The sequence below is a fragment of the Lissotriton helveticus genome, chromosome 1_1, assembly GCF_964261635.1.
Source record: "Lissotriton helveticus chromosome 1_1, aLisHel1.1, whole genome shotgun sequence".
NCBI classification, from domain to species: domain Eukaryota; kingdom Metazoa; phylum Chordata; class Amphibia; order Caudata; family Salamandridae; genus Lissotriton; species Lissotriton helveticus.
The window spans coordinates 1,665,287,386-1,665,302,569 of NC_136057.1; positions in this window are offsets into that span (position 1 = coordinate 1,665,287,386).

The following is a 15,184-nucleotide window of genomic DNA, read 5'->3' on the forward strand; positions in this document are numbered from 1 at the left end:
TCTCCAATAGAGAAGGTGTAACCTAAAGATTTGATCTGTGGTGGATACTCCCTCCCTAAATCCTGCCTGGTACTGAGATAGGATGTCCATTTCTTCAATCCACGCTTGCAAACGATTCAAGATCAGTCTGCCAAAGAGTTTCTGCGATATGTCGATCAGACTAATGGGCCGATAGTTGGAAGGGAGCAGGGGGGATCCCTTTTTAGGTTTCGCTGGAGGGCGGAGCTCTTAGCTCCGCCTCCAGAGAAATCTCTTGATTTCCAGTAAGGAGAATGGAAAACGCCCCCCTGTCCCATTGGCTAGCTCCATAAATGGAGGCTAGCCATTGGAACAGAGATCTGTCTGTCATTCACAGACCAGATTCGTGGGCGTTCCCTCCATTTTTTCCCTGGGCGTTCCGCTATCCACCCTTTTTGCATCGTCATTGGGCTGTGGGCGGAGTTTCTGTTTTTTTTTCTTCTGGGTTTGTTGTTGTTTTTAAATCTTGCCTTCCCTCGTCCTTTCTCTGTGTCCGTTACTTTCCCGACCCCCTCCCGCTCTCCGTTCCTTTCCCGCCCCCCCCCCCCCGCTGTGCACTTTGATTGATACTCTCTCCCTTCGGTAAGCGGATGGCCCGTGTTTAAAATACTCGTCACCACCATGGCTAACAATGTCGTCTGAATCCGTGTAGGTGAACATGCATTTTCTCGAATATCCGTGGCAACTCATTTTGCACTCATGGTGGCAAGGGCATGAGTTGTCCACAGTTTGCTATGCAGCAGCTTGCTCTTTGTTGACTTTTAAGGCCCTTCTCTCTCTATGCAGTAGTTACTCATGACAAAGTCGCTCGATAGCCCCTCCCTCCCTCTCCTCAGGCCGGCCAGCCGAAGGAAGCAGCCGTCCGCCTCCAGCCAGGGCCGCGCTGGGATTGGCCCAGCCAGCCGAGCCTCCGCCGCGTCATCGGGAGGAGGAGTGGAGAGCAGGAAGCAAGAGATCTGCCGGAAGATGTCCAGGTGAGTGTTTTGTTTTTTTGTTTGTTGCTTTGTCCGTGTGTGTGTGTCTGTTCCCGCCCCTCACCCTCCCGCTGTCAGTGTGTGGCCGTTCCCGACCCCCCTCCCGCTCTCCGTGCCTTTCCTGGTATATCTTACACTTCCCACTAAGTAGGCATAAATACGTGGTGATGCCTTTAGTCGTGACGTGTACCAACTAGTCTGCGAGTGAGAAAACAAACCCTTGCGATCGGGGACCAACAGGACCGGTGTGAGGACCTCCAGGGGGGCAACCATGGCTGGCTGCGCGCCCACCCCCCAGGGACTCGCACAGCGCTGGAACAGGACACCTCGCTTCTCAGCTCGGCGCGGAAACACAGCGTGGGATGGGACTTCCAGACAGACGCACAGACAGGAAACAACAGGCGCCCATCACCTCACACCGGCTCTGGAAATAGGTCACGGAGGGAGGTGGGGCCGGGAGGGGGCGGCACGGGGCTGCCATGGAGGGAGGTGGGGCCGGCCGGTAGAGTGTGACCCGAGGGGGGCTCGGGACAGGCCCTCGGAGGGGGGCAGCGTTCAGTCTGCAGAGACAGGAAGGGAGGAGGAGAAACGCACTCACAGCTCTGCAACAAAGTCGCCGAACGTTTTTGTGCCATTCATGGGCCCTAAGGAGATGTTTGGGAAGAGCCCCTCCCCCCTCCTTCAGTGCACCCCCTCTGAAGGATGAAGGCAAGAGACTGCGCCGCGCGCAGGATGGTGCAGACACGGGGGTGTCCGGATCAGGTGTTCCCAACATGGGGGGTCTGCACCCCCTGGTTCCCAACATGGGGTGCCCGCACCCACAGGGGGTGCGAGATGGGATTTCAGGGGGTGCAACAAAGAGGGGAAGAAAGTATGTACAGCATGCATGATAGGAAGCAGGAAAGACTTCTGTAGAGGCTGCATTGATGCATTGATCCTCGATTGACTAGTGACCCACTTTCCTAACAAGTCATGACTTGATTCACTGTGCCAGCCCTCCTTTCCTTCATGGATAGGTGTCCACCCCTTATCTTCATTAACTCTCTGTTGCATGGATCATTTAATAAATTCGAAGATCACGCTGGAAAAACGATCTTTTTAATAAATAACAAACTTTAGTCCAATACAAGGATCTAGAGAAAGAGGCCAGCTCACAGGCATCCAGCAACCGATTGCCCAGATGTTCATGAGCACCCACCAATGGGTCAAAGATTCTAATACAAACACAGTACAGTGACTAATAATGCATATAGTATGACAATGCCACAGTACTTCCATGTTCAGATAATAGGAGCCATAACCCTGCTGATCAGTTGTTATGCAAAGTTTCAACTACAGTGAAATAATGTTTTTTTTTTCTTCCTGTAATACGTTTTACATTTCTTTATATACTTTTCTTTCATGTTTGATCGGGTTTAGGTACTTTTTCAGGATATTGCATTATGCCCTTTTCCGAAAAGATATTTGTCTCTCTGCCGGAATAGGTCATAGGTTTTTCCAAATTAAGGTCATACATTGTATTGGACCACGTGACACATTGACGTATTTTTTAACTGATGAATTCCTACGTATATAATGCTTACACGCACCTGGCACCTTGAAGCAACCTGTATGTTTTTTTTGTGCGCTAAGATAAATGCAGTTTGATTTTTAATCTTGATGGATTCTACATAGTCGTATTGTGGAATGTTTTCACATGGCAGTTTGACATATATAATTTTTTAACGCTGATGAATTTTTACGCTTACAATGTTTACCAACACTCATCACTTTGAAGTAACCTGTATGGTTCTCTGAGGATTAGGACAAATGCAGTTTTTTTATTTACTTTGATGCATTTTATGGTTATTAGTTCTAATCGAATTGCCGAATGAGCCGGTAATGTATGATAACGTCAGATTGCAGGATATGTACTATAATATGTCATTTTGTGATGATTTTTATTAATTCTGTAGTGTAGTGTGGCCTGCATCCTGCCCAATAGTCAGTGGGTCAGTTTTCAGTTTTTTTTATTTTCCTGTTTCCTGTTCTTGTGTCAGTGGTAGAAGGCCCTCCTCATCTTTTATTAGCAATGATAACTTCTTACATAGAGTTTCAAGGCTGTTGTTTCTAGATGCTGTAAACAACAGGTGTTACTACTGCCCAATTCAATGGTGCTCATTGTACCCACCTCCGAAGCATAGGGATCGGAGTTGGCCTTGCAGGGCTCAATGTTATGACCTGCAGAAGATGAATATGTAATTACTGACCGGTATTGCAGGTTAACATTAGTGGGGTGGGTCCCCAATTCCTTCCTTATTAATAGCAGGGTCTTCATCGCCCTCCTTCGTTTTCGTATGCTGTAAAAGATTCTGCATTCCACCTCCTTCATAAGTGATGCCTGCCTCTCTCTTCTATCGTGAGGGGTAGTGGTAGCGGTGTCTGTCTCCCTCTCCCTTCATTAGAGGTAGCAGGGTCTCTCTTCCTTCATTAGAGGTAGCAGGGTCTCTCTTCCTTCATTAGAGGTAGCAGGGTCTCTCTTCCTTCATTAGAGGTAGCAAGGTCTGCCTACATCTCTCTCTTCATTCCTGGAGGCACGGTCATTTTACCTCTTCTTTCATTTCAGATAGGAGGGTATGTCTCACCTCGTGGCTAACTCCTATCACAATGCCACGCATGCCGCTCTTATAGATTACCAGCCTCTGTCCATTGCAGAGTCTTTATTCTCCTATCATGAAGCCCCGTCCCCGCGGCACGGTAAGCATCTAAAGAACTAGCCCAGAAAACAGCTTACTCGCCGTCACAGTTACTCCCCATGCTTGAAGCTGCTCCTCGAGGCTGGCTGTTTCTGCGGCCTCAATAACAAGAAAAAACAATTTTTAATGAACTGCATTTGTAACACGTTGCCAGGACTTCAACCCCGCTTCTATTTATGGGCAGTTTTAAATAACGCGAAAGTAGGTATTGGAGTGCTTTACATGAGCACCAACTACATTACACAAGTACATTAGGTAATGTTATTCTTTCTGTGCTGTGGCATTTCTGAAGTAGCGTCCAAACCTGGGCCTGTGGTGTTCCTGGATCCAAAGCACAGTGGTATGCAGTAGTGTACGAGGTTGTTATTCCTCCACTATAGTTGTACGCCGTCTTCTTCCCAGTTCAGTGGTATTTGTCCCTCGCAGTTACAATTGCAGCCTCTCTCGTGTAGTCAGGACATAATGTTTCTACTTCTGAGGTTTCATTTAGCTATTTAAGGTATTCTGGGAGTTGTTTTCGTTTGAGTGGCAGGCCGGATACCAATGGTTTGTTCAGAATAGCCAAGCACTGGAAACATGGCTGTGCTTGCTTCCCTGCCCCCTGGCTGTGCTTGCTTCCCTGCCCCCTGGCTGTGCTTGCTTCCCTGCCCCCTGGCTGTGCTTGCTTCCCTGACCCCTGGCTGTGCTTGCTTCCCTGCCCCCTGGCTGTGCTTGCTTCCCTGCACGTGCTTGCTTCCCTGCCCCCTGGCTGTGCTTGCTTCCCTGCCCCCGGCTGTGCTTGCTTCCCTGCCCCCTGGCTGTGCTTGCTTCCCTGCCCCCTGGCTGTGCTTGCTTCCCCGCCCCTTGGTTCCCCTTCCCCTGGCTGTGCTTGCTCCCCTGCAACCTGGCTGTGCTTGCTTCCCTGCCACCTGGCTGTGCTTGCTTCCCTGCGCCCTCTCTGTGCTTGCTTCCCTGCCCCCTTGCTGTGCTTGCTTCCCTGCCCCCTCGCTGTGCTTGCTCTCCTGAGTTTGTGTGTGGCTCTGGGTGGGTGTGTGTGGCTCTGGGTGGGTGGGTGTGTGTGGCTCTGGGTGGGTGGGTGTGTGTGGCTCTGGGTGTGTGTGTGGCTCTGGGTGTGTGTGTGTGGCTCTGGGTGTGTGTGTGTGGCTCTGGGTGTGTGTGTGTGGCTCTGGGTGTGTGTGGCTCTGGGTGTGTGTGGCTCTGGGTGTGTGTGGCTCTGGGTGTGGTGTGTGTGGCTCTGGGTGTGTGTGGCTCTGGGTGTGTGTGGCTCTGTGTGTGTGTGTGTGGCTCTCTGTGTGTGTGTGGCTGTGTGTGTGGCTCTGTGTGTGTGTGTGTGTGTGTGTGGCTGTGGGTGTGTGTGTGTGTGTGTATGGCTCTGGCTGTGTGTGGCTCTGGGTGTGTGTGTGGCTCTGGGTGTGTGTGTGTGTGTGTGTCTCTGTGTGTGTGTGTGTGGCTGGCTCTGGGTGTGTGTGTGTGGCTGGCTCTGGGTGTGTGTGTGTGGTTGGCTCTGGGTGTGTGTGTGTGTGTGTGGCTCTGGGTGTGTGTGTGTGGCTCTGGGTGTGTGTGTGTGGTAGTAATTGCTGTCTGCTGAGCTCGTCCATAGGGTACAATAGGTCTCACATTTGCGAGAGATTAAGCTAATGGCAATGTAAATGACAATGCCATTTATTTATCTGTTTTCAAAACCAACACATAAATACAAATTTTGTCATTTACAATGCCAATAGCTCTAACTTTTCCAAAGGCGAAACCATTGCATTGTAAATGCTTGTTGTAAATTGGGACTACCTCTGCTCCCCTCCAAGTATCGGGCACCGTCTTTCCCCCTCAAATGGCATTGAATATTAATGTGAGGTACGGTGCCCATATCCCTGGTTCTTGTTTGAACAGGTCCCCCGGGACGTTACAGGTAAGTAACTCATTTTGTATCACAAATGGCTATTATACTCGGAGGTGGTGTATGTCCACTTCTAACAATCAGGAGAACCCGGGATTTTTTTTATTTTGTTATTTTTACTGCCACCTACAAAGTGCAGTGCTAAAGCTTTTGTACATCTGTGTTCCCAAGACTGTTCTCTCTTGAAGATGCCTTTAGCCTGGATTGGAGCTCTATATTCCTGTATGCCTTCCCACTATTCTCTCCTGCCCAAATTTCTGAAAATCTGGAATGTCCAGGCCCAAGCCATCTTAGTGACCACTGATTGAGTGAGGAAGATGTGGTACTCTGTCTTGCCATGAGCATCTTTCCTTCTATCCAACTGCTGCTTGGGATGGACCTTCTGTCACAGCAGTGTGGCTGTTATGCATCTAGCCCTGCATAACTTACACCTCCATGCATGGAGGTTCAGCTGCAACAGTTTACTGCTTTTATGAAACAGTTGGTTCTTTTTTGGTTGAAATGGACACAACTTTTGCCTACATCCTCAGGCTGGGAGTGGGACATATGGCAAAACAAAACTACAATTGCCTTGGGATGGACATGGTCAAGTCTCTTGGTGTTTCAGTAATGTGGTCCTGCACCCTTGCCATGTTCTCCAGAGCAGTTTAAGTATAGGCTATTGTGTCTTCAGCAGGAATTCTTTCAATGACAGTCAACTGAAACCAAGGAAAGACCTTGGTCTTCCTGTGGTGACTGATTGAAAACAACATAGGCATTGGCTGTTGCCAACTGGATCAGGTGGGTAAACAGCTTCTCATACCATGTAAAAGTTTTACAACTTTCGTTGTTTTGCCCGAGTTGCCTGGTTATGCTTAGCCACCCTGCCCATGTACTTGTAATCAAGTATACAGGTGGGCTTTTGAACTATGGCCAACATGGAGGAGTAGGCCTAACGGCTAGGGCGCTCGACCTCGGACCTGGGGATCTGGGTTCGAGTCTCGGTAACGACGCCAAAAACCTCCTGTGATTCTGGGCAAATCACTTAATCTCCCCGTGCCTAAAATGAATGTGTGTCCGTCCTCATGTAACGTAACTGGTGCTATGTAAAGCGCTCTGATACCTGATTCGGTTCGGGTCTAGTTCGCGCTATATAAAACTCTGCAAAAAAAATGGACTGTAGTGCGCACATACACATCACACTTATTAGACACTCTCAGGCTATATACATAACCAGCCTGTACATTTTGATGCCCTAACTAGTTTTCTTGCTCTGTATATACTGCCTGAACAGTAGCTGCCCTTTGAACAGGATCAATGGCTCGTCAGTGGCTATATACTTTCTAGGAGCTTAAAGCTCTGGAAACCTGGCAGACCAATGTTCCATGACAGGCTGGATTTTGAACAACCTGTTGTGGTCTGCATGGCATTTGGGCAATGCAGTTGAATTGTCATTGAAATGCAGCAATAGCTAAAACTAATCTCTGCTTATAACCGGTGTGAAGCGTGGTATTACCAAACCTGTGCGAGTAGACCAATAAGACTGTACGCTGGTTTGATCACCATCCCTATTTTGAGTGGAAAGCCCAGAAAGTTCTGCAGCTTCAGAAGTAAAGTTAAAGTCCACTGGTATCTTAGAATGAGGCCCCCTAAGAGTGCCAACATGCTGTCTTATACTGTTCGCCATGAGAGTTTGTTTGGTGCACAATTTCCTGAAAAAAATAAGTCAACATCCAGAAAGAAATGTATTGTTGTGTTTGATAATATGTATTGTTGTTCTTTAGAATTGTTTTCCCTCAAGCTTCTGTATCTCAGCTATGGCCTTAACATTCTATGCTGGTGGCTTGGAGACAGTTGCTGTGGAAGAAGACCTGTGTAGGCTGTGTCCTACCTTGCTCCTGTGTTCTTGCAATAAATCTTAATTTACTTTAACTACCAGACTCCTGATCTTACAATTGACGACGAGGACTCTGCTATGAACACTAGGAAACCACTGAACCCATTTTTATTCAAAAAATTTTTTTTTTTTGATTAACCTTGTGAATACCTACCTTCAACTGATACTTTTGGATTTACTCTACTGATATCTACATTTTTTCGACTGATTTGAACTTAAATGGAATTCATTTTCGTGTGAGTACTCTTTTGCTTGAATAACCTTAAAAAGACAATATTAAAAAGAGACTTTTAAATTGAAAGAATTTCTTTTCTGAAGAAAACAGTCGATTTTGGAGCTGTCTTCAGTCTTAAATCATTTGAGATTTCACTGCGCTTAATTTTGCCTTCGTTTGTAATCCCTTACTTTATTCAATACTTGTATTCTCTATATATTTAAATTTACAGAGATGTAATAGCTTTGAAAGTAAGGTTTTGGAGTGTGTAAATAAACCTCCTAGGCAACTTTAGCAGCGATCTCATCAGTTTCTTCAATTTGACATTTCGTAAAAAAAAAAAGAGTATTTCAATGTAACATATCGTCAAGAAGGAGCATCGCTTAAAAAAGAAAGGCTTCTCGAGCCTTTAACAAAGTTTCCCTTGCCTGCTCGTGTCACCCGCCACTGCATCTTTTAAGTTTCCTCGAGTCAAGCAGAGTCCATTCTTCGTTCCACTCTACGTTCTTCGGATGCATGACGTTGTTGTTCTTCCCAGGATACCTAGCGAGATTTCGTCATCACGTTTACGTGGCGGCCATTTTGAGGAGGTATAACCTTGCGTTTCAAGCAGAAAGAAAGAAGAAATTATTTTTACATTCTATTGGAGCTTGTGGTTTGAAAGTTTATAATGATATGGTCAAGACTCCTGGTGGGGGTGATTCTAATGTTTTCACTGATATTTTAAAAGATTTTGATAATCACTTTTCTCCCAAAGTATGTATAGGCATCACAAGATATAAGTTTTTCCATAGGAAACAACAACCTGGTGAGACTATTGATGTGTATGTAGCTGAATTGAAGAAGATTGCGGAAGATTGCAAATTCGACCATCTTCAGGAACAATTGATTAGAGACCAAGTAGTTATGCATGCTAGTGACCCAGCTGTTCAAGACAAACTATGGATTAATGGTGATGCTGATTTAAAGGATGTTCTTTCCATAGGTAGAAAAGCTGAACTTTCGGGTCGTAGTGCTAAAGCCATTAAGAATGAGAGTAAAGAAGTTTTGGAACAAGTTGTCTCTAAAGTCCAAGAGAAGCACAAGCAAAAGTTTAAACCACAGTTTAAGAATAAGTCGAGTTTTGTTAAGAAAGATTCTGTTTTAAAATGTTTCAGATGTGGTAGTGAATCTCATTTAGCTAACAGCAAACTGTGCCCTGCGGTTAAAGAAAAATGTTTAAATTGTGGTCTTATAGGGCATTTCACTAAAGTTTGCACTAGGAAGAACAAGAAGGTTAAGATAGTTTGTGATTCCAGCTCTAGTGAGAATGAATTCATTGTTAAGAAAATCTTACATTGTTCTATTGAAGAGGAATAAAATTTTCAGGAAGAGGAACAATTTTTAATCAATATTGGAGATCCTACTAGCAAATGTTTGATTAAGAAACCCATTTGTAATATGTCATTTGGTGGTGTATCCATTGATATATATGCTGATTCTGGATCTCCATATACGATTATCAACAAAGAGGTGTGGAAATCTAAATTTTCAAAAATTTTGGGTAATACCCTTTATGCCCCTGATAATTCTCCTGTGAGTTATCTGGGAGGAAAAATTGATTTAATTGGTTTTAGACTTTTAAACTTTAGATTTAAAGGAAGAGAGTGTTTGGGTAAATTATATGTTGCTAAAACAGGACCTTCTGTCCTTGGATGGAAAGACCAAGGTCATCTTGACATCATCTTGAATCCCAATAGCCCTGATCCTGTTATGGTTATTGAAGATAGCAGCGGTATTGGGGACTCTATGCTTTCCAAATTTAACAAAGTGTTTAGTGGACAAATTGGTAATTTTAAGGGTTTTGCTCATCGTATTGTGTTGAAAGAAAACGCCAATCCTAAAGTTCATAAGGTTAGAAACATTCCAATAATTTTACGCAAAGAGGTGGAAAATGAATTAGATAAACTTGTTAAACAAGACATAATTGAACCTATTGAATCTTCCGAGTGGATTTCACCAGTCGTTGTGGCAAGACGCGCTAATGCTAAAATCCGTTTATGCATAGACCTTCGTCACCTAAATGAGAATATTGTTATTGATAAGTTTCCTTTACCAAAAATCACTGAAATGTTGTCCTTAGTTAAAGATGCCAAATTTGTTTCTACAATTGATTTGTCATCGGCTTATCATCAGATTTCTTTGGAGGATGAGAGCAAACATCTTACTGCCTTTATTACACCTATGGGGTGTTTTCAGTTTAAAAGAATGCCCTTTGGTTTGGCATCTGCTGCCGCCATTTTTCAGCGTATCATGCATCAACTTTTTGGTAAGCATCCTAAAATTAGATTCTTCCAAGATGATATCCTCATTTTTGGTAAAGATCAAGAGGAACATAACTCTGTTTTAAATGAGGTGTTAAGTATCTTAAAGGAAAAGGGTTTGACTGTGGAACATTCCAAGTGTAAGTTTGCTGTTAAGTCTGTTACTTACCTTGGACATGTTTTGTGTGCTGGTGGTGTTGCTACTAAACCCAAGTTAGTTGGGGCTATCAAGAATGCCCCTCCCCCATCTAACAAAGATGAAATAAGATCCTTTATAGGTATGGCAGAATTTTATTCTAAATTTATCCAAGGTTTCTCGAGTAAAGTGTTCAATATCAGACAACTTCTTAAGTCTAATGTTAGGTTTTCTTGGTCTGAGGAGTGCGAGAACGAGTTTAACTCTATTAAAGAAGCCATTATCCATGCTCCTGTGCTATCTCCTTTTGATTTGGATAGGAAATCTATTGTTACAGTTGACGCCAGTAATAAAGGTTTAGGGGGTGTCCTGTCTCAGATTGATGAGTATGGTAAATAATGCATGATTGCCTATGCTTCTAGGGCCCTCACTCCTCCAGAATGTAAGTTTTCAGTCATAGAGAAAGAAACTTTGGCAGTGGTTTGGGTTTTGGAACATTTCAGAAGTTTTGTGTGGGGAAAGGAGTGTACTGTCAGATCAGACCATAAACCTTTTGGTTAAGCTTTTGACTACGGAAGGTTTATTTAAAGCATCTGCTAGGATTGCGAGGATGTCCATGCGTTTACAGGAATATATTTACAAGATTGAATATGTTCCAGGTAAAAGCAATGTTTTGGCAGATTTTTTATCTCGCATGCCTTCTGAATTGCAGGATTGTGAAAGTAATGAGTGGGATTCTTTACAAGTGGCTTTAGTTCATGATGATATCCAATGTTGTATTGAAAAGGGAAAATGGATTGAAGAATATCGTAAAGAGAAGGTTTTGGTTTTACTTATTTCTTTTATTCAGGATGGTTGGCCAGATAAGTCTAAATTAGTTCAGGATCTCAAGCCCTTTTGGGAAGTCAAAAGTGAACTCTCTGTAGTGGATGACACTGTTTTCAGAGGTGAGAAGGCTATTCCTCCCTCATCTTTGAGAGCATCCATTTTAGAATTGTGCCATGAGAATCATTGTGGTATAGTTAAGACTAAACAGAATGTTAAAAAATGGTATTGGTGGCCTGGCATGGACGTGAATGCTGAAAGGGTTGTTAGGGACCGTGTCATTTGTGCTAACTCAGACAAGGCTCTTGTAACATTAAGACCTGATATGTGTGAACCTATTGTTCCTGATGGGCCTTGGCACACTGTTGCTATTGACATCATGGGTCCCATAGGTCAAAATTCAAAGTATATTATATCAGTTATTGATGTTTTCTCTAGATGGCCATGCATCACTATCGTTGACAAGGTTGATTCAGCTGCTGTTTTACAATTTTTGGATGGTGTTTTTATGGAAGAAGGTCTTCCTGTTCAGATTATCAGTGATAATGGTGTACAATTCGTGTCCAAATTAACTAAATCTTATTTTGAGAGAGTTGGTGTTAAACATAGAACTACTTCTTTGTACCACCCTAGTGGTAATGGCATGTGCGAGAGGTTTAATAGAGTCCTTAAGAGTGCGATTCAAATTTCTGGGATTAATGGAGGCAATTGGGAACTTCAAGTGTTTAAAGCTGTTTGGACTTATAGGACTAACGTTCATGAGGCTTTGAAAATGTCTCCTTTTGATATCATGAGAGGACGTACAGCTAGAACCAAGTGTAATCCTGATTGGTTACATAAGAATGTGTGTCATGATATTAGTATGGATTCAGTCAGAAATAGTGTTCTTGAGAAACATTTACAATATAAACGCACTTTTGATAACAAGTTTGGAGGAGGTTTGGCTGATGTCAAAGTTGGAATGTGGGTTAAGGTTAAAAAACCTTGGAAGGTTCGTAAGGGAGAGTCTCAATATTTTCAACCACTTAAGATCAAGAAGGTTTTACGCAATGCAGTTCTTTTGAGTGATGGGAAAGTATGGAACATTAGAAGAATTGCCATCTATAAGGGAAAAAATTATGTTCCTGTTTCTTCTGGGAGGAAGGATTTAGGCACTTTGGACAATATTTTGGAGGAGGGACAAGGTGATGTGATTTCTTCTTCTCATTCTTCTGAAACGTCTGTTAATACCCCTGAAGTTTCTTCTGAAATTTCTCCGGAAATTTCTTCTGATGTTTCTCTTAATTTGTCAGATAATGTTTCTTTTGATAATATGACTGGAAATGGAAATTCTATTTCTCCTGTGGTTGCTAACAATACAGGTAAATCTGTTTTTGTTTCTACAACTCCTGATTTGCGTGCGTCCTGCATTCAAGAAACGTATTGTTTCCAAACCCAAATGGTTGAATGATTTTGTTTGTTGATTTATTATTTTATATTCTTTGTATATATACTGTTTTTCTTTATTTTTCTAAAAAGAGGACGATGTGTTATGTTTGATAATATGTATTGTTGTTCTTTAGAATTGTTTTCCCTCAAGCTTCTGTATCTCAGCTATGGCCTTAACATTCTATGCTGGTGGCTTGGAGACAGTTGCTGTGGAAGAAGACCTGTGTAGGCTGTGTCCTACCTTGCTCCTGTGTTCTTGCAATAAATCTTAATTTACTTTAACTACCAGACTCCTGATCTTACATGTATGTAGTCAATCAACAAAGAAATTGCTGTACCAACTTTACATCCAGTGCCTGCAGTGACAGGGGGAATTTGGGGTTGCACTAAATTGGATGGATGCCAAGATCATGGTCTGTGTTTCCCATTACACATGCCTGCTTTATAGGTTGGTCTACCCTTCTACTGTCTCTCCTCTTCACAGATGGTGCTTGTGAAGGGTCATCACAACTGCAATGACCAGGTTTCTTGGAATCCCTGGAAGAAAAACAGTTGGATGGAACTACTGCGACTGAAAATTCAATTCTAGATTCTGATCCATTTTCCTCTACCTTGGATGTTGTCTAAATATCTGGTCCTACTGCAGAGCTGTCCTCCATTAATCTAGTTAAGGACTGGGCAGCAGTCATTCACAGAGACACCATCTATATTGACTATCTTAAACATTGTTTTTGAAGCAGTATGTCTTGCGTAGAATGCAGAAGTATGGAGTGGGTGGATATATGTGAGTGAGTGAGCTGTCAAAGTGAAAAAGCCGTTTGCTTCTGAATGCTGCGATCTGAAGAACTCCAAATTTGTTCAAAGATGTAAAAAAAACAATATTCAACTTGCTGCATACTCAGTAACACCACATACTTAAAGGAATGAGGGAGACCCACTCCAGTCACGGTTATGGTGCTCACATGCAGAGAAGACAATTTTTTGGGGAGACAACTACTAAAATTCTGAGTCCGACCAGGCCAAAAACTAGGATGGGTATTTGCTGGCAGACTTTTGTCTTTTTTTTTTGTCAAAGCTATGGTAAAACTTTTGTTTGGGGGGGAGCTGCTGGGCCAATGCTAGTATAAACAACATTTGCATGAAAGCAAAAATCTGCCTTGAATCTCAAAAGAAACTCAATACCATACTGCCCCTTTGTGTGCATGTGTGCTCCTTATTCAAAATCAGAATGCCATGACTCACAGTGAAATTAGCCAACAACTGAAGTGGCGTGACCCATTGCACCATGCTATAGTGGGTAGAAGTCAAAGGGATGTCCGCAAACCCCCTATCGGTAAATCTAGATTTGATTACAATCAAAAGGCCGTGACTAATACCAGACCTAAAATGAGTGCACATTTTAACACTGGGCCAGTTTTCACCTTGTAAAAAAACACTGTTTTTTGCATTGTATTGAAGACTGTTGGCCTTTGTATGTGCAGTGGGCAATGTTTCTGCCTAATGAAGAACTCTCTTGTGATCCAGTGGGCCTCTTAGGTTTACCATGAGAGTGCAAGCACTCGCCCAGGGGGAAACACGCATTTCAGATAACCCCCCCCCCCCCCATCCCCCTGAACATACTCTTTTAGTTGTAAAATAATCATATTAAGCTTCACTGTGTTTTGCTCTACAGACTTCTTGGGCCCAGGGCTAACTTCTTAGAACCTCTTAGTAACTTCCTTGAGAGGAGTGTGCAATCTGGCAACTACACAGTATTAGGGGATTTTAACTTCAATTTAGGTGACTCCAGTAACACTGACACAAAAACTTTGTTGATAATCTGATGTGCATCGAACTGAAAGAAATTGTCCTTGACCCAACTCATCATGCAGGACATATGCTTGATGGTAGTTTTACAAACCTCCTGGAGCTGCAATTAATTGACATCCTTCCGGTTACTTGGTCTGCCCGCTTGGTGGTTCAGTTCAGCTTTGTACCAATCAAACAAAAGTAGCTCTGATTCCTACCAGCCAGGCCAAGTTGGTCAGGCCATGGAACAAAGTTAACAGATTGGACCTAGTTAGGAACCTTGAGTCCACCCAACCTCCCCTTACAGATGCCCCTGACTTTTCGGCTTCCATTACATCAACTAGATACATGAAGCAGCAAATAAATTGGCCCCGCTTAAGAGTCATTAATCACAGATTGCCCCCATCTGCCCCCTGGTATATTGATAAATTAAGGTAACTAAAAAAACCTGTCAAGAAAGGATCTGGAAAAATAATTATGCTCCAGAAGAAAAACAGAAATATAAATTACTGATTCAGGAATAGAAGAGCTTGATAATTTCTGCGAAAATTCGTTTTTTCTCTGAGCAAGTCTGATCCGCTACCAACTCATTCTGGTAGTTGTTCCAAACAGAACATAGCCTCTCTACTCCCTCTGTTTCTCCTACAGCTCTCCCCACTCAACAGCTAAATGACAACTTAGCGACTTTCTTCAGAAACAAAGTTGATGGGGGGTCTACAACAACAGGACGGATTATTCAACTCCAGCTATCAGTAGATCAGATCAAATTCAACTGGCTCTTAGTGATTTTCTAGCCATCTCGGAATGTATGATCGAACTCATAAAACTAACCAAGTCTGGAGCATCTTCAGACCCTTGCCTTACTAGTGTTGCACAATATAGCCAACCTTCTCATCTCCACTTTCCTCGCTTCTAAATATTCTAAAAACTGGATGTTTCCCTACATGATGGAAAAGGGCCTCCTTTCCGCCCCTTATAAAAAGCAAACTCTTG